At 40.0% G+C, this 26,743-nt stretch overlaps 1 long non-coding RNA gene across 1 annotated transcript; it reads left to right on the top strand.

Moving 5' to 3' along the window:
• The first annotated feature begins 3,193 nt into the window (after positions 1 to 3,193).
• Positions 3,194 to 20,831, top strand: LOC140706405 (uncharacterized). Its single transcript, XR_012086048.2, has 2 exons — positions 3,194 to 18,830; positions 20,699 to 20,831. It is a non-coding gene; the product is annotated as an uncharacterized LOC140706405 (long non-coding RNA).
• The last annotated feature ends 5,912 nt before the right edge of the window (positions 20,832 to 26,743 follow it).

Here is a 26,743-nt window from a genome sequence, read left to right as displayed (position 1 = left end):
GTAAATACTGTGGCAGAGCATTGCTCTCTGCCACCATTGTCACAGAGGATTCTGGCCATGAAGGATAAGGCACTCAGTTATTATCCAACAACATGTTGCCTTCAGTTTCAGAGGCATACCTCCAAAGAACAGCAGCTGAAGAACATGAATGGCAGGATTTTGATACCCCCATGTCCTACTTATGGACCTCCATAGGCATCCACTGGGATGCTGTATTAATTAATTTTAATTTTAATCTTTTTAATCTTTTCATGTTTTAATCTTTTGATTTTATTTTAAATCATATACTGTTTAATTTATCTTTTAATATTTAACTTAATTGTGTTGTAAATTGTGTTAATGTTAATGTTGTAAACCGCTTTGGGTCCCTTGTTGGGAGAAATGTGCCATATAAATAAAACTAATAAACTAATAAGGCCAGATTGCTCTCTGCTCATGCTCAGAATTTTTTTTGTTTGATTCCCTTCTGTAAACACATGCACAGTGTAGACAGCTAAGACATTCTGGGGTTGACTTCTGGCTCTAATTAAACTTGAGTTATATATTTGAAAAATGTGGCTTAATGCCATATATGATATATAACAGGGAAAACACCTGCAGTATTCTAAAGGGCAAGCTCTCTAAGTGAGCGTTTCCGCTCTTCCCTCTTTTTTTGCTTAATATAAAAGAGCAGAGTAATATATATTTTGATGGTCAATTAATTGTAAAGGCTTACTACTAAAAGATTTGCTTGAGGTTCAGCAGCATAATAATCTGTTGGGCATTTGCTATTAATCATGGTTGTTGGCTCCTGTCTCTACTAATTAGTAGACTAACTTATTATTAACTCTCTTAAAGATTATATGAGATCTGGGCTGTGTTACAGAATTGCTGGGGGAATGAAAACACTGGAACATTTTATCGCACACCTACATAGCAGATTGTCAAGAGTTTTTGGACAGTTCTAATCTCCATCTGACAAGATGGGATATGTATCTCTCAGCATCCTTTCTACCCGTCCATAATTATAAATGAGGAGTCTTTATTGTGCAGCCTTCTAATATGTCACATCAGTCATTTCTGGCACACTGAATAAAGGTCTCCGAGCTCAATAATTCAAAGTGACTGGTACAGTAGTAAGTGAAGTTTTAAACAACAGTAGACAAGTTGATTAGAGCCTTTGGAGATGCTTTCTCAGAATAAAAGGGTAACCTTTGCGAACTTTGAATACAAAGCTTTCAAATGAATTTCATATGAAATATGGGGGCACAGAGAGGCACCATTCAGGGGGAGCTGATTAATTGAGTCACAGCACTTTGTAAACCTTGACAATGCTGAAGAAAGTATTGATATGCTGTGTAGCCACACCACGATGACAAGATTGACAGAAAAGGCAAGGGGTGAGAGGCACAAAAGAGGCTCTGTTGAACACCTCTGGAGATACTGAGGGTGGGTGAAACATAAAAGCTGGGATTTACAGATATTACACTGCTGAACAGTCTTCCTGTACACAGATGGAAGGGGGTGGGGAAATCCTATTTGGATTCAATAAGTGGTTTAAGATGTTCAAATGGAGATTTCTGGAAGGAGGCAAGCATTAAGAGCCACCTGGAGCATGTAGTAGAGATTCTATCCATCAATACAGAAAACTGGGCTGAAATTATAAAGAGTGCTGCTTTTCATCATATTTCTTTAAGTGCGTACATTTCTCCTGTCAACATATCTGTGGAGGGAGTAAAAATGCCAACAACAAATACAAATGTTACCCATTAGCTCATAGTCATACTCCTGACAGGAGAAGCTAGAATCCTGCCACTCCAGTAAACAATGCATATTTATTAATTTAGTGGCACTGTGCTTAACATTTTCCAGCTGCAACTTCAAGGCAGATTGTCTGAGTTTCTAGACAGTTCTGATATCTGTCTGACAAGATGGGACATGCATTTCTCAATTTGTGATTATTTCTGTCTCCTGGAAAAAACTACCCTATGCTTTTAAAAAAATCTTACATGGAATCACTGTGTTCCTAGATCACATCTCCTTGGTGCCATTCTTTATCAACTGCTTCCACCCATCTTTCATCTAGTTTCATCATAAGAACAATCAGGGATTCACATGGCATATGGGGTTTCCTAGCCAATCAAAACCAGCTATGCAATGATATCACTAAGTGCCACGGCAAGTGAAGTGAAGAGACTCATTACATGCCTCCATCAGCTGAATAGACCTCTCCCCCTGCCCCACAGGAGTCATGAAAAACCATCTGCTCATCATGTGAGAAGCAGCTCAAAGTGAAGGCAAGTGGTGGCCAAGGGTTTAAAATTTTCAAAGGAATGTTCTGGAGCAAAAACAATGATGAGTCTTGTGGGACCTCAAAGAGTAACAAGTTTTATTCGGCATAAGCTTGCATGGACTGTAGCCCATGTTTGTCTTGGAAGACATTGGCTGCAGTCTACAAAAAAATGTGAACTGCTGGTGAATGAAGAGAGTTTGGCAGAGAGAGCCTCCAGAAAATCCAAAAAGGAGAGGTGTTTGTGGGCACCAACAAAAATATTGATATTACTTGATAAGGCCTTGATAGTATCGCACTATCGATATTGACAGCTGTTCAAGAGAGAGAGGGAGCAAGGGGGGAAAAACAGAGAGAGATGACACACAGACAAGAAGATAGGGCAGCAGTCTTGGCTCAGCAGAGTTTAGTTCAGCTTCTGGATCAAAAGTTCCCCAAAAGCCTGGGTCTCGTAATTATGGTTTAAACAGAGCAAAACAAAACATCGAAAGATTATGTAAAGTGCTCCATGAAAGTGAAATGATTCCAAGTTAGCTTAACCCTAGCTCTTGAATGCCATTCCAGAGAAGAAAGGCTCACAGTTTATCCCCAAAGCATTCATGCTCAGACATCAGCATCTCTGGGCAGAACCATAGGAGTGGAAGCATCAGCTAAGATTCCTCTCAAGATGAAATGACATAACTCTGGTGCAGAGCTTAGAAAAGCTTCTTGATCCAAGTGCAGTTCCCAGAATCCCCTTGCCAGCATAACCAGGGCCCCTGCTGGTGTGTGTGTGTGTGTGTGTGTGTGTGTGTGTGTGTGTGTGTGTGTGTGTGTGTGTGTGTGTGTGTGTGTGTGTGTGTGTGTGTGTGCATGCATGCATGCGTGCACGTGCATGCGTGTGTGTGTGTGTGTGTGTGTGTGCGCAAACTTTTGTAAAAAAAAGAGGAACTTTGTAAGCCCCATTTTCTTGGTGATTGAATGAGGTGCATGAGTAGCAAAGGCATAGAGGAGGTGGATTTGGTTTATATTAACAGCTGTTCTATGCCAGGGAAGGGAAGTGGCCCCCACAATACAGAATAACCAAGCAATCAGGACCTTATCTGCTTACACTGATTTGTAAATACAGTGAGCCATGTCTGAGGAAATTTGCAGCCAATAGTACTGTTAAGCCTGTTAGAGTCAGTGGTATATAAATGTATTAGAAAGAAAGGAAGGAAGAAAGAAAGGAAGGAAGAAAGGAAGAAAGGAAGGAAGAAAGAAAGAAAGAAAGAAAGAAAGAAAGAAAGAAAGAAAGAAAGAAAGAAAGAAAGAAAGAAAGAAAGAAAGAAAGAAAGAAAGAAAGAAAGAAAGAAAGAAATAGTTTTATCACTCCTGTCTGTTTCCTGTTGACATGAATTCTAGAAAGGGATTACAAGCACTCAAAGCAGGTCAGTTTGACTTGATGCATGCAAAGCCTCCAAGTGTACCAGCAAGTAGAAATCTGTGAAGGATGCTTTCCTTAGACAAAAATGAAAACAAAAAATGTTGTAGCACCTTCAAGAGTAGTTGTTATGTTTCATTGTGAGCTTTCATGGATACATACTTACTCTCCCTCTCTGTTTTTAATTTTTTTAAGGTTGTGATGCAATTGTCAAAGGACATAACCAGTCCTCATCTCTGTATATGTAGCTGGCTGGATAGCTCAGTAGTTTAGGTATCTGGCTGAAGAGACAGATATTGGGAATTTGATTCCCCACTGTGTCTTCTGTGTGTAGAGCCAGTCTGTGCGGCCTTGGGCAAGCTGCACAGTTCTACGGTGCCTCCAGAAGAATGGAATGCTAAATCACTTCTGAGTATTTTCTATCTGGGAAACCTTAAGAAAAGGGTTGCCATATGTCAGAATTGACTTTACAGCACATGAAGAAATAGAAGAAATATAAGCAAAAGAGACAAAACAAGAAAAGAACAAATCAAATGCAAGCCCAATCTTCAGTGGAGCCATATGGGGTTCTTTGCAAGCAAAGAAATCCATTTGTTAAGGTGTTCCTTGAACAAGCCACATTGTACATATAGGGACAGCTTGTGCTATTCAATTGCATGCCTGTGTTGTGGGTGGTAAGGAATAAAACCATTCCAAGAAAAAGTTATGGGAGGCTCTCTGGTATACAGACACACAATACCACCTACTGCTCCACAGCAGTTAGACAGGATGTGCTTGCTTGGAACATAGTGTGTTCTTCCTTTTGACTGCCACGTCCCTGCCTGCTCTTCTTAGACTTTCATGCTTAGAGCCAATTAATCTACCCACTATTATTACTCCCACTGATATTGATTCTCTATCAAGGAACAGTCATAGGACTTGATAGAATTTAGTGCAGAACACCCTAAATGGCCTCCATTTCTAAAATTCAGGGACAGTTTCTATGTACAGTATTTCCTTCCCATTCCTATTTGTGTGTGTGTGTGTGTGTGTGTGTGTGTGTGTGTGTGTGTGTGTGTGTGTGTGTGTGTGTGTGTGTGTGTGTGTGTGAGAGAGAGAGAGAGAGAGAGAGAGAGAGAGAGACATAACTATCTCTTTATCTATAAGAGATGATTGCCTCATTAGTATCTATACATCTAGTTAGTTAGCTATGTGCCATTCAGTTGGAACCATCTTATAGTGATCCTAATAAGGCTTTCAAGGTAAGTGAGATATTTAATGAATAGTTTTACCAGTTCCATTCCCCCAGTTAGTTTCCACAGCCAAGTAGGGATTTTAACCCTGGTCCCCAGAGTCCTTGTCTGTCACTCTGTTGATTACGCCATACTGAATATCTATATATCTAGGTCTGTCTAAAGAGAAACAGGAGGGAGAGAAAGTGGGAGAGAAAAGAAGAGGGGGAAGTAGCTTAATGGGAAACCTACAGTTGATATTGTTCCATTCTAAGAACGGAACTATCAGTGGACCTTACAGAACTGTTGAGCTAACAAAGCCCATTCACTTGATGGGTTGACTTGAGATTAACACTAGGATTAAGTTCAATCATGATTTTAGTATATCCTTCAATTGGAATGAAATTCTTCCCTAAATCAATAATGAAAGATACTCTTACCATGGAGAAAAACCTCTTATACTTGCCTGCCATGTTTCTATGAACAATGAAGAACTTCTTGAGAAAAGCTCCTGAGCAGAGGTGGACTAAGTTGTCCATTTTAATTCTTCTCACAATAATTTCTGTTGTTTTGTTTGATAAATTTCAAGTTCTTCCATTCCAAACTTTGTGAATATTGGCAGATTCTGATCAAAAGGAAATTGAAGCAAAATTCTCGGTCATCCTTTTACAAAGTTTATGTCCAGAGTTCACAGGGTACATTATTTAGCAGTTTGAGATGGGAAGAAAAGCAAAATAAAACAGAAAAGCAAAGAAAGTAGGGTGACCAGGTTTCGAGGAATTGCTGTGCTTCTCTGGATTTCCAGGGAGAAATCTCACAACAAGTACTGCAGAGAAGGAGAAAGTGTGATTTTTGTATGTGAGGAATGTGTAATGTCTGGGCCCTCAGTTTACCTATTCCAGATGCCAGAGCTAAGTGATGATCATGAAGGAATTTATATGTGTGAAGTTTGCTTCCCTTACAACCTTCACCTATTGCATCTCTGGGACAAGAACCCATACTGTAACATCACAAATATCCACTCTGTGCTATTAGGTTTTGGTTCTGAAATCATATGGAAAAGGAAGGCTGCGGACATGGCAACCTTGAGGAGAGGTTTTCCTTTTCTAGTTTTTCTGCTGAGAAGAAATTGGTGCACACAAATGGGAAACTAGTACAAGACTGTTGTTGCTTTCAGTTCTGCAGCTACAGAATTTAAAACCTTGCAAGTTGTAGAATTTGTCAAAATACAAACGTAAAAGAAATGGAGGAGGGAGGGTGGGAGAGTGAGGAAGAGTGGGTGGGAGCTGCAAAAGAGGCTTTAAGCTGAAATTACTCAAATAGTATATCAGTGTTTCTCTGCTTTTTAAACTTTGGTACTGAATTCCAAGCTTCTCTTTTTGTGAGGAGAAAATTGCTGGGATTTTTCTCTCTGTTAATGCTTCTGTCATGCCGTGACTTGTTCCACATGGCTTCTTTTTTCATGTGGTATTTTTAGCTGTCAGCTTTATCACATGGACTTACCTGTGAGCACAGCTCATATGGAAAACCCCTTTCCTTCTCCCACCAGACATGTACTGCAGGCCTTTAAAAACACTCAGGAAAAATGTATATTATTTGGTGAAAAAAAGAATCTCCAGGAAGAATCATGAGCTCACTTTGTTTCTCAAACATCTCTGGTTTTTCTTAGTTATTTCACTGTAATGTCTACATTTCCTTTAAGACAGCTTTAATTCATGAATCATTCAGAGGAACAGTTCAAAATTTATCTCTTTGTAGCCATAAATATGTGAATTCTCTAGGGCGTCAAGGCCATAAGACTGCTTAGCTTGGAGACAGCTCTTGTCGTGGTTTTTACTACTTACATATATTCTTACAGGAAACCTTGTCTGGTTTTGCTATTCTTAAATTAAATGCATGAGAAAAGACTGGCACTGGTTTCTGTTTCTGGTAAAGTTATCAAAAGCTTTAGAAATCCCATTGTCTGAAGAGGCAAATAACCTTTTGCACAGCACATCATATTATGAAAGCTCAAGACATTTTGCCACCTGAGGCAGCATAGCAGATGGTGCTTTCCTTCCCTGTTCATTGAGCAGTGGACCCAAGTATAATGCATTATTTTGGCTCCTGAGTCAGATAATTCTGCAAGTGGCTCTCCCTCTGAGTAAAAACTCAGTAATATGTAACAGTTTGCTATTTTTTCAAATATTCAAGTCCAGCTACTTGCCTCCCTCTACCTGATGGCAAGGAAGGATATTTATTTATTTATTTATTTATTTATTTATTTATTTATTTATTTATTTATTTATTTATTTATTTATACCCCACCTATCTGGGCTACTAGACCACTCTAGGTGGCTAAATTAATGTTTTCTAAGGTTTCCTTTCATTTTCCTCACAACCTGTGAAACAAGTCTTAAGTGAGGGAAAGCGGGAGATCATATACTGTATGTGGCTGATTTGTGCAAAAAATGGAGACCATGTCTGTAAGTCTACGAGATTTCAGCAGGAATGTGAATGAAAGAACCTTATGGGGGTTAATAATTCTTAGGGTCACCATAAGTCAGAAGCGACTTGATAGCACACAACAAACCAATTGAAAACTGTTGCTGGTGTAAGGAAATCAATGAAAAGTTCAGCTGTGAGAGAAATCAGCATAGGCCTTGGCTCTCAAGTACAAACCTATGCACTTGACATGCAATAGTAAATGTCCATGAACATTTTTATGGCAGTTCACAGCTGATATTTTTGTCAATGGACTTAAAAGTTGTGAGCGTAATAAGATTCTGGTCTAAGATTCAGATATAGTCATGTGTCCATAACAACTGGCAAAAAGGAATAAACAGATTATATCCATTCCATGTTGTTCTTGTTCCATGGGTTTGTCCTGTCTTTATTCCACTCCTCCTCAATTTAAAAAGGTTTAAATTCTATTCTGGAACTGATGTATATGGTGTGTTGTTGGTCACACCTCTTACTTCATACCATCCTATGGGAATTACATAGTCTTGTATTGGGATCATGGTTAGAAAGGAGCTATCCTTGCTCCCTTCCTCCATGTGGGCAGTAGCACGTCTGAAGAGGAGAGGCTCCTGCTTGTGTGTAGATTCTATGTGCAAGCAAGAATCCAGATTTTTCTACATGTGCGCAAGAGTTTGTCTTCTTCAGGCTCCTTGCTGCTTGCATGGAAAAAGATGCTGATAACACTAGGTACAAAAATGCTGAAATAAGCCTTAAAACATGCAAAAACCCTCAGTGGTTCTTAAACTTTTTGAAAGAAATTCCCCCTTTAGCCATTGAGGAAGTTATCATGGCCCCCTCCCTGTGGTGGCACTGTGGCAAAGGAGGAATCTAGGTCCCAGTTCCAGTATGATGGTCGCCTCAATATTTCTTTTTTGTAACACATTACTGATTTACACATGTAGTTAGTACATCACAGAAGTTAGTACATGTCAGACTCCTTTGTCCCTTTAGCTCCATATTTCCAACTCTGACTGGCAGACATTCTTCAGGATTTCAAGCAGAATACTTCCCTAACTTATTCCTCAGATGCTGGCGCTTGAACCTGATACCTTCTGGATGTAGAGTACATACAGCATCACTATGCTATGATCCTTCCCCAATGTATACTGATATGGCATTTCTTAGTGGTCTACTGACCAAATACTGATCAATCCAGCTTAGCTTCCATGATCAGGTATGTTCAGTGTGATATAACTGCCACAAAAATAACCACAGTGCAGTCGTATCTAAAACATATTTCTCTGTCATTGAGAAATGGAAGAATGTGTTTCTACTTCATGTATTAAACCATAACTCTGTCACATTGCTGTATCGACCCTACCTCTGGGGGAAAAAACAAATCTCATGAACATTCACATTTATTATCATTTGCAAGTTTTCCTAACACATGTGTATTCAGTTGTGCCTAATCTTGTGAGGTACTCATTCCCCTCTATTTGGCACTGGTTAGGCCTCATCTTGAGTACTGTTTCTAGTTCTGGACACCACACTTCAAAAAGGATACTGACAAATTGGAACAAGTTCAGAGGAGGGCAACAAGGATGATTAGGGGGCTGGAAACCAAGCCCTATGAGGAAAGACTGAGAGAACTGGACAAGTTTAGCCTTGAGAAAAGAAGACTGAGGAGAGATATGATAGCACTTTTCAAATACTTGAAAGGCTATCAGACAGAGGAGGGGTTGGATCTGTTCTCAGTCAACCCAGAGTGTAGTACATGCAACGATTGGCTCAAGTTACAGGAAGCCAGATTTCGGTTGAAAATCAGGAAAAACATCCCAACTGTTAGAGCAGTATGACAGTGGAACCAATTACCTTGAGGCATGGCAAGTGCTTCAACACTGGAGGCATTCAAGAGAAATTTAGACAACCACCTGGCAGACATCCTTTGATTTTGTATTCCTGCCTTGAGCCAGGGGTTGGACTTGATGGCCTTATAGGCCCCTTCCAAGGTCATGATTCTATGAACCCAATATACACATTTTGTATCCGACTTTCCCTAAAATGCACAGCCATAGATGGATATTTTGAACCAAGAAATATATATTGTAAAATCTGGGGGAAAATATATATTCCAAAGGATAATGGAACTCTGATCCGCATAATAGTCAGGCATGTGAGAATTAGACTGATTTCCTTTCAAATGCACACTTACCAAATATTGTCTGGATGGAACAGAGTTGCAAATGAACTCAGAGAACAGGGAAGCATGCCCAGCACTCAATGTAATGGCCAGAGTTAAGGAAAGTAGATTGAAATATGATTCTTGTTGCATCAGGTCTGTTTTGAAAACCTGACCATGAAATTTAGGACTCCAAAATATAAACAAAAATTTGGATGAGGAATTTAGCATTTGCTTCATAGGAAGAGGCAGTGGCTAAAGATTGTGGTTTCTGTCCACTTTCATTCTGTTATGGAGAATGGGCCATTTTTCCTGCAATCTTTACAATGTAATCCTAAGAAGTTCCACATGTTATATATACCTTTAAAAGCTTCTATGAAGTAAACTGTCAATAAAATTGCATCATTAATTTTTTTAATTTTTTAAAAATGTGCCAGACATTTTTTGTTCTGAAAAATCAAAATGTGCAATATGAAAGTCATGTTATATAATTTAATATCAACTATTAAAATAACATTTAGGAGAAATGAAACCAGGGCAAGCTCATTATAATGAAGGCAGTGCTGGCATTTGACCCATACACTTGGATTCTCAATTAAAATGGCAGTTTAATTGGCAATTCTGCTTTGGAGTTAATTAAATTTGATCAGGAAGAAGCAACTTTTGAATGATACTGCACAATGTTTTACAAAACTGGAACACCGACAATAAAAATATGGATGTTGGCCCTCTTCTCTGGACATGGTTCATACATTTGGAACTGATGATCCACTTGCCAAGGGGTGGTGCAGTGAATTGACCACACCACTGATCCTTAACTGATAGGGAAGAAACACATATCCTGGGCCTCTGTACAGTTTCACCACTGGTGTGGTGTCTGTACTTTTCACAGTGAGATTATCATAAGTTTTAGAGAGGATGCAAGCCTGTTCTTCCACCAAACAAAGAGAGGACCACCTTAGGAGGCTTCCCCCCCCCCGCCAACTTTTGTCCATTATTTGTGCCCAACTCAAATAATGGACAAAGGTGTTCAAACCTGTGACACTTTAGAATTTAGAAAACTTAATTTGTTGGACTGCACCTCCAAGTATCCCCCCAGCCACCTGGGGAATCCTGGAAGGTGTGATCCAAAATCTTATTTTTTCCTGGGTCTGTCGAAAACAAGCAACCTTGGAAAGTACACATTCCCCATGTGCACCAAAATGCTGCCAGAAAAATTCAGTGTCAACTTTGTGAGACTCTCAATGTGCATTGAAATGCATTTCCATACTTCATAGGTGTTTGCATTCACTCTTGCCAAATTAGGAGGACTAGCTGATAGCAATGAATATTAAGAATATTGGAATGCAGGAATTATAAACATGTCTTCAGATTAATTCTTAACATATGGTTCCAATTATGGATGACTTTTTGCCTGTTCTGATTTCCTCCAGACATATACATGAAATAAGTATAACATGTTCAAAATGCTTTTTCTCCACCTTACCCAGCAGAGCATGCATTATCCTGTAGGCATTATTCTCAAGGTCTTCTGGGAGACCTTAAAGATAGACAATGTTCTGATTCTTCCTTGAGGAATCTTAGCAGAGCTACTAGTTCACGTTAACATCAATGAAGCTCTTTTTCTCTCACTCTGTTTTTCATTTTTCTTATTTGTAGGATCGCAACCACACTAGCATCTGTGGCCACTTTATCACTCAGTTTCCCTTTTTCCCACAGCTTCATGTTTTTCTTAACAACTCATCCATTGGTTTTCAATTCCCAGTTCTGTCTACAAATCAGAACTTTTGTATTCCAACTACTTTCTGGGGAATACTATTGTTCATGGCATATTCTTTGAAAATAAATCCTGCTACCCAAAGGGATGCATATTATAGAAATTGCCTCTGTATTCTGTCAAGTTTCCTCCCCACATATTTAGTTTATAGTACCAACAGATTCCACATCCCCCTTTTTTAGAAAAAGCTTTGGGATCACTAGATTAACCTGCATATTCTCTTTGGTTCCTACTGGCCATTTGTGTTGTCATGTTATTTACAACATCTGTCTGTTTAATGAATTAGATGTCAAGTATCTAAAGACTTCCACACACAAGACTTCTTACGAATGGGTATGATTATTCTCAACGGCAATATTCTGTTTCTTTAAAAAGAAACCCAGTTGCCTGTATGGATCAGGCTTGTTATATGTTTTACAGGCCTGTGTTTTCTGTTTAGGCACTTAAGATGGAACATACTTTTTTGTAAGAGTGAGTATTAGCCTCGCAATTCTCTAGTGTGGGACAAAAACCTCAACGTATATTGGTGAGGCCCAACTTCTCTGCCAGTTTTGTAGCAATATCTGCATTAAAGCTATAAAAAATGGAAAGAAAAGGGAAAGTATCAAGTGGGGAAAACCCATTGAATCTATATCTGAATGATGAGTCACCACTTAAGTAAATTCCAGTAATGCAGTAGGCCAACTCTAATCAGACTCAGGCCACAAGAATAAAGTAGTCAGTCGGGGGCGAGGAAGGTGTATGTCTATCTTTTACCTTGCCCCAAAATTAGTGGAGTGGAATGAATTATACAGGAAGTCTTGGATTCAAAGTCCCTTTCAAAGGCACCCAGCCTTCCTTGCCCCAATAGATATACAGTATTTACTATTCAGTCACTTTGCTGATTATCATCAAACTTTAAGTTGTTCTCATGGAAGCCACATACAGGCACTCACTTCAACTAGATAGCTTCACTAGAGGGATTAGCCTCTACTCAGAATATTATAAAATAAATATATATTTTTATATATTTTTTAAAATTTCCATGATAACTACTAGGAACATTTCTGAATTCTCATCCAAAGTTCTTCCCAGCACCCTGAAAATGCTCTTAATCAGTGGTGATGTGCTTTTAATCCACAGTAATTAATTTAATCCACTGATGATGGCATTGTATCTATCACATATACAAAGCTGCACAACAGGATTTCAACCACTGAGTCCTTAGGAAAACACTGTTTTGTTCTCTCCACATCCCCATCCCCAGGTAGCTATAGTGCAAAAAAATGGAGGAATCAGGCTGTAGAGAGCTATGACATCCAGGTGAAGTAAGGACCTGTAGTTAGCTTTCAAGGAGGATCCACTGATATTTGATGATAATCAGCAAAGAGACTGAATAGTAAGTATTTCTTTCCGGGCAGGGACAGGCTGGGTGCCCATCAGGTTTTCCGAACTGTACAGAATTTATCTCTCAGGCGATAAATGATCTCCAGTTGGAAGGAAGAATGACGTCACACAGACGGTGATGGCGAGTGATTAAGCATTTTGTTCATTTAACGGTATTTTTAAAAAACTCCCTTTCCCATCTCTGCACCCCCTCTGCAAGACCCCAAAAGAAAATTTGCCTAATGGGTCCTCAGAAATAGGTCAGTTACTAGTAACGTCTCCATCTGGGAAATAACGATAGTCCCAAATCAGCAGAACAGACTGTTTTGTGCTGTTCTGCATGAGTTTATTCTAGTGACAAAGTAGGTCTGAATTATGGATAACTGATAAGTGTGTGAAAGAGTTTTTACTTTCTAAAGTCCACGAAGTTGAACCTATTGGAGGATAAGTCCAATTAGCCATCTGACAAAGCATCCATTGACACTTCCATTTAAGATACTGAACTTTGGGGTGTATCGGCTGCGATGGACTATTTAAAGGCACTCTGAAGCAGAAGCATTCAAGATCCATGACAGCCTTAAATTCAGCAATCACCAATGAGTTCTTTTTGCTCCTCTTTTGCTACATTTCATTCCTAACCACCTCTCTCCTTTAAAATAATTTTTTTTTAAAAAGGATCATATTTCTATGAGCAATCATTTGATTTTCAAATTATGGCTGCCTAGCTAAGGCTTGTGTACCAGGTGCCATGTAAAATGCATGTAAAGTGCAGATAAAAAGCATTTATCCTGCCCTTTAATTAGAGATCTCTCATCTTTACCACTGACAATAGCAAGAAGGCAGTGTGGCGGAGGAGAGATAATAGTGTTGGAGCAGAGAGAAATGAAAGATACGTTATCTTGTGTTGGCTTTTTCAGAGGATCACCTCTCTTCACTGCATAACTAAGATGGTACTCAGGGAGAACAGACCCTTTGCTCTTGGTCTGACTTGAGAAGATTAATTTTATAGTTATTAAATCCAATGTAGGATTTCATTACAGTGAGGAACAAACAGCAGAGTAATCATGTCTCCATTAAAAGTGCAGAAAGTAGAAAGAGATTTAGAATTGCCATTGTTAGTTTTTGCCTGCCGCCTAGTTCTTTGTTGATTTTATTCATAACCGACTTGTCCTTCAAAGAGCACCATGGCTTCTACCATCTCGACTTTATTCGATTGGCTGGTGGCTGCCAATGAGTTTCAAGGATCAGAAGGGATTTCAACTTGGGTTACCCACGTCTCAGTTCATCCTTCCAACCACTCCGTCACAATAATGTTCACAACTGAATATTGCTAGTGTGTTGTTTTTTTTAACCTACAGCAGCAGGAATGAAAACATAATCTTTTTTTTGGCCACCTTTTTGAAGTATACGGATTCATTTTGTTTTTGTTGTTGTTGTTTACTTCCCCCCACTCTTTCCTTTCTACTCTTTTTGGTTATTTATGGCTCTTCAGCTTTGACACATATATTGGACAGAGCAATTTTTCCACCAGTACATGCCAGGGTTGTACATGTGCAAGCTATAAGTCATTTTATTATGCGTCTACATAAGCTTGTGAATGTGGGGGGAAATGGGATATCGTATTGATGTGCAAAAACATTTTTCATAAAACACACATTTTATATGCATTACCCCAAATATGTATTTTATATGCATTCTTCCAAAAATACCCATTTTATATGCATCTTAATATAAAACATGCATATTTTATTTTATTTATGTTTTTATTTTCAGGCTGAGTACTGTATTATAAAATTGGCTGGCGTGTAGGTTAACTGCATCCAAATTCTTGCTTTTGCACCTTTCTAGGGATAAGCTGGCTCATATAATATGTGAATAATACTTGTGTAGTTAGCCCTGTCTGTAGTGGCTTCCTTAGTCAGAAGTTATTATTTATGTGAATGCTATTTTGGAAAAATCTTCAATATTTCCAGGGGTTCATGCACTGTATTTCTAAGACACAAAGTTTAACATATAAACAGTGGTAATGGATTCTTTGTACCCGTATATCTGCAAAAAAGCTTTGTATATTAATGTTAGAAACTTACTCTGAAAATATCATGATTTTATTTACATTTGAGCTCGGATTCCATAATCATCATCCCTTCCCTGAGCACCAGGAATGCTCATATTAATCTAGATTTTAATCCATTATTGTTTGACCCTTATTAATCTCATTGTGATCTGGCAAATTTTTCTCTTAGTTCCTTTCTCTCTTTGACACTCCTATTGCTGCTAGTAATAATATTAACAACAGCAGCAGCAACAATGTAATCCAATTAATACTTCGATACCACCATGAACAAGTAGCAAGAACACTTGGTCACAGACTTCTCATAGTGAGATGTACTGTATTGCTCTTTAATTTCTAATAATTATTTTTAACCATGCATCTCTCTATATAGCTCAGCGTGTGCCCATTATATGCAGATTTGTGACCTAATTTCTCACCTTTCAGGAGAGAAATGTTATTATGTGAATACTCAAAACCAATGGATATCATCACCAGTGTTACATGCTTTCTGGGAATGGATGCTTCAGGATGAATGTTAATAAAGAGCTGCTGGGTATAATCTCTAACCAACACTTTCTGCAGCAGGTCACGTTATCTTGTGTGTTTGGTTTGCTGGTTTGTACTGTTGTTAGGAGATTTTTGGATTAATCAATAAAATCCATTTTTAAGCATGACCACGTCCTTCCCAGGCTTGTTAGCCTAGTGTCTAGTTTATAATCAAAATGATAGGTTTCCTTCCTCTTTCCTTCCCCTACCTTTACATGACTTTCATTTTTAATCGTTTGAACCTTTTAAAGGTGATGTGAGGTGGGTTTGTATGTGTGTGTGTTTTTTTTTTTTGCACTGAAATATATTCTATCTTGAGCTGTGATTCTGTTGCTCTTTTGATTTTTTGCGTCCTTATTTTTACTCTTTTTACAGCCTCCTCAGGCATATTAATGGGTCCTGAAGGTTTAGGTATACATTTTAGAAAGCAATGAAAACTATGAATATATCTTACTAGAAATAAATAAAAATGATTATTTGGGGGATTATTTATTTGGGCAGCGTCACTGGTTTGGTGGATTTTTCAATATCACAGTTGTTGCAATCTTGGTGCAGAGTGTCTGGGTTCTCCCTGCTACCAAGAAATTCAGAGGCCTGTTGCCAGAGAGAGATGTTATTTTCATGGCACGCTTTGAAAGCGCATGCATTTAGGCTGTAGATTTAACATGTTCATCTTTCTCTGGTATCATTAGCATAATGTAACGGTGCGGGTTAGGAAAACGTTGGATTGAAAATTGTATTTATACAGTGCATGGAGACTTGCAGAATTTTACCCTGTAATTTCAGATTTATGTCCTATGGCTCTCGGCTTTTGAAATCCTTTCCTGACTTCACAGAAATAATTTTACATGATGCAGAGTGGGAATGCAGCGCATACAACGAGGCCACAGTGAGATTTGGCATTAATGGGCTCACGCTGCTGCTAAGCATTGCAGAGGAATTGTTCCCCTTCGCCGGGTTTGCAGGATCGGTATTGTTCAAATAGCAGAGCGAGGTCACTGATACTGCTATACTTGTTAGCATATGTTGTGTAATAGAGGTAATTTTTTATAGTTAGATGTGTTTCCCCCCCCCCCCCTTCTTTTTGTTGTTTGCTGAGTAAATCTATGCTTGTAAAAGAGGTTTCTGACAGACTGGGAAAACATGGATCTTATTCGTAACATTAAATGCATTCCTCATTTGAGATCCATTTCCTGGACCTGTGCCCAGGGAATACCTAATTCCTACCCTACTCTTCCCCATTAACGAATACTTGCACAACTCGTTTGCCCATTGATAAAAGGAAAGCCTAGAAAGCAGCGTTGGCAACCTAATTCCTAGATCTCAGCTTCTGACCGCTTTTTGACTTTGGTTTCAATTATCAGAATTGGTTGGATACAGTTCAAAAGAACATCTGTAAAAAGTATCCACACAGGAAGAGTAGTGCTCGACAAAGAAAGGAAGTTTTAATGTTGCATGTTACGCTATAACTGTATTTAATGGTTGCATTTTGTATTTTAATATTGTATTTTATCTTTTGTTTTGTGAGCTGCCCAGGGAGCATATTTTACTGAGTGGCCTATACAAATGAAGCAACTCACAATTTTGCTGAATACATTCATCTTTTGTTCCTAGTGCATTTCAATATATAACATTTTTAGGAAGGGGGGGGGAGAGGAATGATCTTGTATTGACTCCTAAAATAGGTCTCTTTAATACAAATCAACTCCATTTTTTTCCAGCTGCAACTTCTGGTGCAGATGACTTTGGTGTTTCGCTAAAAATGTATGGATTTGGCTTTCCACACAATGTCATTGAAGACTTATGGAACAGATTAGCATGAAAGTTAGGCAAGGACATTATTGCTTTTTTCAGAACCGGAAAGGTCTTGATTCCACCCAGAAACTACCCTAGTGCTAAGTCCACTAGCACTTAGTGACTACAACATCATTATCACACACCTGCTTTGAACATGGGCAAAGAATTAAGGATGGTATTTTTGGATTTCTTGGCCTACAAATCTTGTCATTCTCCATTCTAGGTGTTCTGCCTGTCAGACAGACACCTTATAGATAGCTAAATGTGGTTCACCTAGGAGAAAGGCCTCAATTGGAAGGCTCAGTAGATAAGCTAGGCCTAGCTCCTTCCAAGCTTCCTGTTCCTGTCACAGTACTAGCTGGGAGCTTTTTTATTCTTCTCTGAACAGGAAAGTAGGCAGAGTTAGGCCTAGATGAGCCTCAAAGCCTTCAAGTTGAGGCTTTTCTCCCAGATGAGCCATACTGAGATATACGTAAGATGTCTGTTTATCAAACTCCCATAATGGAGAGGAATAAAATTTGTAGTCCAGGAGCTCTGAAAAGCCATCTTTGGTAAAGATATCTCTCTAGGAGAAGTAAGGATGCAGTGAGACACTCAAATGCAGTTCATATTACAGGTGTGAGTGAATACCAAGAGTATCACCAATGTCCAGAAAACACCTTTCCATTGTTGAACCTGGACTTGTTGGCAAAATTAATGTGGAATGTTGGGGAAAATAATGGCAATACTGTTGCAAGCAGACTGTTTCCCTGTTCTGAGAGCTAACAGAGAAAATATAGGGGTAAATAATATGTGCTGCTTCTAGAACATAAGTTATGGGGGTATAAAAGAATGGTCAGATGCTCAGCAGAGTTGAGATGGGCCATTATTTCCAGCTTACAAAAGTATGGGGTGAATACCAGAATTTGCTGATGATTTGGTAGGGTTGGGTAAAATGACATCTAGTCTAACCCTTTCAGAGCTTGGATTTTGGAAATTTTAATCCATAATTAACTTTTTCAAGCTGTGATCCTTTGATCTGCGAACAAATCATGGTAGGCTTACATTTCTTGGCAACATACCAAGGAATAGCAATGCCAACTTTTTGAACATGTGAGTGAGGACTTTGCAATGCTGATCTGTCCCCTCCTCCCCAGGAATTCTGTGGAAATGCTTGGAAAGCCCATCCTAAAGATAGATGGTGGTTCAGCCCAATTCTTGTGGAAATCAATGACTGGGTCATTTCAGCAATAACACAGTGAAATGGGAAATGATGAATCAGTGAAGGAACTTTCAGGTAGAATAACGTTCAAAGTGTCAGTTTGTGTGTGACAAAATATACTTCTCCAAACACCTATTTGTGGGATGGCAGCATTTCCAAAAATGCCATTTTGCTAACCCTGACGTTACCTGCTGTACATAGAGCATGGCCATTTGGTTTTTGTTTGTTTATAACAAAGCAGTGATCAGAATAATATTACTGTAAACCTGCAGTTTTTCATAAGCTGGTTTAAAGATTAGACAATGTTTGTTACACTGCAGTGAATGACAAAAGGGACATTGAAATAGTTTACTGAAGACTGTTGTTAGAACTCCAGTATTTTGTAATCTGATATGACTATGTTTTACTTTTAGGTATGTGGGCGGCATTATAAAAGCCTTACCAAAGTAAATGTTTCAAGATCAAAGGTGGCTTCCACTCTACATTTCTCCACAGCAGAAAACTTTAAAGTCTGAGGAATTTTAATGCATCTTCCAGATCTTGATGAAACTTAACCATGACTAATTGTTTGGCTTACAGTTTGAAAAGGTGAGAACTCTGAAAAAGTTTTGCGCTAGGATGAAGAGAAGGCTCTCTCTCTCTCTCTCTCTCTCTCTCTCTCTCTCTTTCTCCCTCTGTGTGTGTGTGTGTGTGTGTGTGTGTGTGTGTGTGTGTGTGTGTGAGAGAGAGAGAGAGAGAGAGAGAGAGAGAGAGAGATGTTACCAACAAGAACCAGAAAAGAAGAGAATGTCAAACAAAGGATTGTATTCAAAATATTCAAAAGAAGCTTATAATAAATATGGAAGAAGGAAGTAGGACTGCCATTGTTTTTTTCACACATACTGTAGTCTTTTTTATTACCCAATAAGAACATGAGCCATCTGCTATGGATACCAACTTGCAAATGGCTGAACTGCCAATTCCCACTTCTGCGGTCAGCAGGAGAGGAGGTAGCTAGTGAAAAGTGAGGATTATCAAATGTGTGAGGGATCATTCTATGAAGTTTCTAGGATGGCCATTTGTGCTCCTGTACAGAAAACAGCCCTCAATTTGTTTGTTTGCTTGCTTTGTCTGAAAGGTTGTCTAGTCTAAAGAATCCTAACAAAGGAGACCAGGACTCCTTGAAGGTGTCTACTATCATTTAACATCTGAACAGTAGACAAAGAGCATGAGTAGACAGGGGAAGATGGTGTGATTTGGTTCACACTTAAAAGGCTCTTATCTTCAGCATGATCTATTTTATCCGGCACTTGAACAATCCTTCCATTCACACAGAAGACGTTTCTTCTCCCATGAGAAGGGTCCAGACAGCACTTCCGATTGTTCCAGTTTCTTCCCCTTTCAATTATTCATGTACTTTTCCTCACCTTCTCATGGACTGCACTGACTTCCCTCTTTCTTTTTTTTTTTTGCCAGTTTCCCTCCTAACAAGTCAGCACTGCACCCAATACAATACAAATACCGAACAGCACCTCCGGTGGGCTAGAATTGTGCTGCATCAGTTGGGAAGTGTATTTTTTAAAAAAAAGTTAGAGAAGATGAAAAGAGAGGAGAGGTTTTCTCCATTGTAACTTTTAATGTCACTGCCCACATCAAAGGTTATCACCACAGTGAATGCCACCTACAGCTCTACAGTGGTGCCTCGCTTATCGAGCGCACCGTATAACGACGAATCCGCATAGCGATCCCGTTTTCGGGATCGCTAATGTGGAGGCATAGCATCGGCCCCAATGGGCAAAACTTGCATAGCAAAGATTGGTAAGGGTTTCGCTTACCGATCTTCGCTTTGTGACGCCTGCAGACCAGCTGTTCGGCAGTTTCAAAATGGCCGCCCGACACCCAAAATGGCCACGCGCTTACCGAGGGCGCAAAAATGGCTGCCGGACCCTGGAAACTTCACTAAACGAGTTTTGTGCCCATTTGGAACACATTAAATGATGTTTAATGCATTCCAATGGGCTTCCCCATTCCGTTTAGCGAAGTTTTCACATAGCGAAGGTTAATCCAGAATGGATTAACCTCGCTATGCGGGGCACCACTGTATTTGGGAGTGGATTTACTAACCACATAAGTGGCAGAGCAGGAGAATCACAAACTCTCCCAATCATACCAAATAAACTGAAGCCTCAGAGCTATTCCAGAGAGTAGCAGGATTGCTTGGAAAGGGGGTAGGATGGTTTGCTGTTACTGAAAGCACATGTGGGCACAGAAAATAGAACGGACCAAACTGTACCAAATAGCGAGTTATATAAGGGTACTTGGGTAACATGGTTACGATCTTCCCTACTCTGATCAGGTTTATTTCTTTCTAAATTATAGTAAACTATTTGTAAATTGGCACCTGTACATAAAGCTAGCAACTGCAAATTATTATTCTTATGTCTTCTTTTATTCTCCCCACTCCCAACCCTATTTAGGTGTTTTTCTCCCCCGACGTTTCAGTACCATGATGGCTGCCCTACCACCCAAAAGGTAGAATACCAGCATCAAGCTTCATACTGTATGGTTGTAAGGAGAAGAATTCAAAACTATTAAATAGGCTGATCAAGGCTTCTGCTTCTTTTTTCCGGTTCCTTTCCTGAAGGGCCTGCAATGAACTTCTGTTTATGTTCATTTGAAAGCAAATGGTAACCTATGGATGGTTGAGCAAATATGACCGGAAGCTGGCTAAACAACATCCCATTCAAAATGCAAGGATTGGGAGGATGAGAAGGGTGGGGCTACTTTTTCCGCCAGTACTTGTCCCTTACACTTCTGTTAGCCTGCCTGGCTCTTATGTGGCCCTGAAATAGGACCATCCCTCCAGAATGCCAAGGCAGCCTCAGTTCACACATAACTTTGTCTAAAGTATGCAGCATTGAATAGGGATGTTTATTGTGTTTGTGTATGTACTTATTATGATTTATATTTAATTCATTTTGTGCCTTTCTGCTGAAAAAGCTGCTTGAGACAGCTAACAACAATGATGGTAGCTTAAAAGCATAATATCAGTTTTAATAACAAAAGGTATAGCTAGTATCAGGACCAGCTGGAGCATCAGATCATTTTGCGTGCCTGCCTCAAAACATATTCTGGACCCATGCTGCTGGAGGATTACATGAGTCATAGTTCAAAAAGTAACTTTTCCAATCTCTGGTCTGCAGAATGGGGAGACCAGAGTCTCCAGGACTCTGTGTACCAACAGTGCAATCCTAAATCCAAAGATCGACTGGCTGTAAGGGGTTAGGCAGAAGCCTGTTCTGTCTTTAGAAATCCCCTTATAGCAGCTGAAATACTCTTATGCTGGCAGAATTCCCTTATTCTGGGTGACCTGCCAGCAATTCTGCTCTGCTGGCTGTAATCTGCCAGGAGAAAAGACCCAAAAGATGCAGAGAGAGGGAAGAGCTCAGCTGGGTCATGCCAAATCCATACCTCCTCCAACTCTGGGGCACAGCCACTGGCAGCATTGGCACAAAATTAGGCCAAGGCAAGAGTGATCTAAGGAATTTCTAACATCTTTTGTTCTGTTTTGGATTCAGCACAGTTCCAGCTGGCCAACCATCCACGCAGCAGGTTCTCAGACACCCTGGCTAATTTAGCCTTGTGCTCTGCCCCTCCATTGGCTGTACTAGTGATGCTTCCTGGAGCCAAGGGGCATTTCTTTGTCCTCTTTAGCTTTAATTGTTTTCAATATACCAAACATAATAGCAAAGATAATATTTGCATTCCATTAGAAGGCATGTTGCAGGAGCGTTAAGAGGGGAAAAATTGGAAAGTTAATGTGTTTTGCAGACCAGACTGTCTGTCCATCAAGTTCAGAGTTGTCTACCCTGACTTTCTTTGAAAGCCTTACGCTTCCCCACACTTTGAACTTTTGTGCTTTTGCTTTTTTTTTTTTGGCCAAGACAAAATTAGCCTTCAGAATATAAATGAATTCCCATAAACTAAGCCACACATGGGATTTCCACTTGGTATCCCCTTTTAAGAAATATATATATGTCTTTGTCCTAGCAAGAAGACCACACAGGCTTTACCCAAGTGGAAACAGCTGTGTCCAGTCTTTAGCACTCGCTTTGAAGGACTGCATCTGTGTGGTCAAGTAGAAGCAGCAGTACTATGGGCTGCCTGTTTACAGATCATTTATTTAGATGCAAGCCATGGTAATTATAATCCCTAGAGCTACTGTATCTGCCTGCCTTCTGAAAGTAACTGTTTCATATCTCTGGGATTCCTGGGTGTTCCCTTGTCATGGAATATCCTGCCCAACTAGGGCAGGATATTCCATGGTTGTTAATAGCAACAGATTGTTTAAAAAATAAAATCCATACACACTAGTTTGCATTCTGCACCCACATGCGTGGGTCAAGTTAGTCAAGTCAAGCTAGAACCAACTTGTATCAGTACTAACAGGGTTTTCAAGATATGTGACATATTTATGGATTGGTTTTACCAGTGTCACCAACCCAGTAAGTTTCCATGGCAAAAGGGGTGGGGTGGGGTTGAAGCCAGGTCTACTAAGTCCTGGATCATTATTCAATCCACTGTATCACACTGAGCAATTTTGAACCCTTACCTTGCAGTTATGTGGGGCAAATGTGGACAAGAAGAAAGAGCCATCTCTGCTGATCTTTCAGGAAGGACAATGAAGATAATTAAAACAGTACCTTTTAGCGTCACAGGCTGCAATCCCGTTTACTAGAAATGAATATAATAAGTTTTTGCACTAAGTAAACATATACAGGATTGCATTGCCCATTTCCCACCCCCAAAATAAATTGCCTGTCTGCAAGGATGAATTTCATCACTGCTTCACAGATGGTTCAGTCCAGATGTACTCTTGGCAGACTCCCAGAGTTTATACTCAGCAGTCTTAAGAGTGAGCCGTTCATTCCCAGCTTATGTTTTCCTTTGCAGGTAACATGCATGTTGAAGCCAAACTTGAGAGACATTGTCACATGTCTCTAGGAAATTGCTGGTAGATCTCTGATGCATTATAGCACATGGGTTTAAAGACCAAGCTGTTGTTATAATAATAAACTGCTGATTCATTTTTAGCTGGTACCCCAGGCATAACTTTTGACTCCTTTTGTTGTGTGTAGTGGAGACATGCTACTACACAGATCAGTGACTGACTTCAAGCTCCTCAGATCTGGAAAAACACTGAGGCAGATTCCAGGGACAAATTCCAGTACAGCATAAGGAAATGGGTTTAACCCAAACAGGGAAGAAGCAGCACAGCAGATTTACAGTGTATCAGCACTATGCACTTCTGACGGTTTGGTACCACTTTAACTGCCAGGGCTCTATCCTATGGAACTCCGGGATTTATAGTTTGATGACATATTTAGAATTCTGTGTATGGGTGTGTTGTATCCAGACAAAAAGCATATAGATTGGGGATGGGTTCTCTGCTTTAGGACAGCATTCCCCAACCTTTTTTGGTCTGGGGACTGGCTGGGGAAGGCGGGACACCCCTTGCACTCATGCACATGCATGAATGTTGGCGCAGTGCTGGTGTGGGTGCATGCTTGTGTGCATGCGCGAATGGCAGCACCATCATTTGCACATGTGCATGAGAGAGCATGCCTGCACAAGTGCCACACCGCCATTTGTGCATGCGTACGAGTGCATGCGCAGCCGCAAACAGCCTCTGTGGGTGTGAGTGCATGCGGGGGATGGGATGGGAGGTCTGTCTTCGTGGCCCGGTTGGGATCAGGCCGGGGGCTGGCACCGGGCTGCGGACCGGGGGTTGATGACCTCTGCTTTAGGAGACATTTTGAACTGCTCCATCATGTAAACTGTGACAGAAATTGTGTGGTTCTCAATCTCAACTAAAAAAATAATCCTTTGTACGTGGGGAAATACAAACACGTACAAAATGGGGGTCCACACTATGCCCTAACATTGTGACATGCACTCAAAGCTGATACAACAATCATTCTTCCACAATCACGCACACACACACACTCAGTCCTAACACTGCAATAATATTTCAGTAAAATTTTGTAAACTCACAGTGTAATCTCATGGGTAAATAGACTGATCTATTTTCCCAGTGATCACACAATCTAAAGGGAAATGTGCTTCATTCTGACCCTGATCTGTACCGAAACCTCTTTGGTCCAGCTGTAGGACTGCTGCTTTTTGGGTCCAGGCTGTTGTCATTTGACTAGCCTTCGTTTAAGGAGTAAGTATAAACTATAATTTTTTACTTAAACCACTAGATGGATCTCCCCCATCCCTTGCCGAATATTTACAAAACCACTGGCATTTTCACCGGGACATTCACCTTCCAGTTTTCAGAGAAGGTACTTGGTTGTGGACAACACTGGGAATAATCTTTACAAGTAGAAAGAAAAATGTGTGACCTGCCACTTTCTGCCAATCAGAGAATTTGGTGTGGAATGTGAGGGAGATGATTCATGCTAGGGGATATCAGAAACTGACAAAGAGAAGTATCGTGAGGATAACGTACACTCTCAGTGCAGTTTTGGTGCAAAGGATAGAACCTTCTGCAATGATGGTAGACATGGGCAGAGGGAGAGGGAGAAGGAACATGAGATGGGACCCCTCTCATAATATAGCTCATGGATTGCTCCATCAATTTGGTGGGTCAAGAAATCTGTGGGCAGGATTGCCTCCAGGTTGGAGGAGGCCCAGTGCTTTCTCTGAAATCCTACCAATGCCACTAAACTCCCTCCTATGTATGTGGGTTGTGATACAGGTGGGCTTATTTGTTATGGTCACTGGAGGAAAGGAAATCAGCACCAGGGGGCCTGACTAGTTCAGCTTTCCAACAAAGCCCCAATGCAGCATTTCCCTCCAAGGTGGTGTGGAAAATACAACATGTGCCCAATCATTCAATAGTGATCAGAGCACTTAGCAAAAGTGGTTCCATGTTAGGGGTTAGTGGTGGTCCCAGCTACGGTGCTGGGGACCCTCAAATTGACCTAAGATGCCAACACGTTTGTGGCAGAGAGATAACAGACCTCCATTCGAAAGGCTGCCAAAAACAGCCAAGTCTGTTTTCGACAGAAAAAGCCAAGGAAGGAGATCAGTGACTTTAAAGTTACCCATCTACCTTAAGCCCCTGGACTGCAAACTTAAAAGCCACACAGATCCTTTGGTCATTGTCTTCTCCATTTAAATGAAATGCACTGCAATACTGTTTATTTATTTTATTTATTTATTTTATTTATATCCCGCCTATCTAGCCAGCTCAGGACCACTCTAGGCGGCTAACAATCATCAAATAATAAGAATATACATATGTAAAACAGCATAAATAATAAAAAACTTTACAAAAAAAAACCAAGTGGAGAGGAAAGGAAAAGGAACATCAGGGATTGTCTTGAGGAAAGGCCTGCCGAAACAACCATGTCTTTAATTGATTCTTAAAGATACCCAGCGAGGGGGCCACGCGAATCCCAGGAGGTAGCTTGTTCCAGAGGCGAGGAGCCACCACCGAGAAGGCCCGATTTCTTGTCTTCTCCTTCCAGGCCACCCTCGGCGTTGCTCCTCAGCCTCACCTCCTGGCTCGCACAAGTGACATGGGTAGAACTTGGTGGGAGTAGGCGTTCCACCAGATATCGAGGCCCTAAACCGTTTAGGGCTTTATACGTAAGCGTCAACATTGTAATAATCATTTCTACACCTGTATATATCAATTAATATATGTAAATTTACACAAATTAGTATCCTCTTTTACCTTGTTTTTTTTTCTTGTTTTTGCGATGCATGTCCTCTTTGGCATGATGTATAAGTATCAGCAAGCCCAAGCTGACTAAGGATGCCACGTGCTGAGGACAAGCCTATGGGGTCGGGGATGGTTGTAACCACTTCTCTCGAACAGTTCTGAAACCACCAGTATTTCTACAAACTTGCCCGTCAATTGAAGGAGAGTGGAGAGTTGAAAGGCTAAGTCTAAGAATGTAGTAATTACTTGAATATGTAAACCCAAGACAAACTCTTTATGATTAATAGTTGAATGATTCAAAGGTGAAATCTGGGTAGACAAATGCTACTTGGAGATAAAAGAAGTAATATATGTAAGGACCTCTATAGCTGTGTTGAGAATTAACTAGAACATTTCTTCCTTAATTGATAGACCACCGCAACATGAAGATGAACTAATGGAAGTATCCTAGCAACTGTATTTTCATAACAACCAATGCTTGCAAGATTACAGTGAATTTCAGCTATGTTTGATTGATATAAGAAAGTGAGGGCAGATTATTTGAGCTAATAAAAATAGCAGGGAGTAAATCTGAAATGCCGAAATCAGATATTGCCTTTAAAAGGAACACTAAATATATTTAAAATGGTAAATTTCATTTCTAATAGGTACTCTGGCTGGAAAGCTTTATAGTTCTTTAATACAGCTTCCTAACTTTGAAACTATTTTGGTCTTAACTTCAACCATCTCGTAAAAATTATCCTGTAATACAGAGACTAACGCTTAACATGCTCAGCCTTTCAATGTT

This window comes from Pogona vitticeps, chromosome 4 (genome assembly GCF_051106095.1).
Source record: "Pogona vitticeps strain Pit_001003342236 chromosome 4, PviZW2.1, whole genome shotgun sequence".
NCBI classification, from domain to species: domain Eukaryota; kingdom Metazoa; phylum Chordata; class Lepidosauria; order Squamata; family Agamidae; genus Pogona; species Pogona vitticeps.
This window is presented reverse-complemented; position numbering and strand designations above follow the sequence as displayed.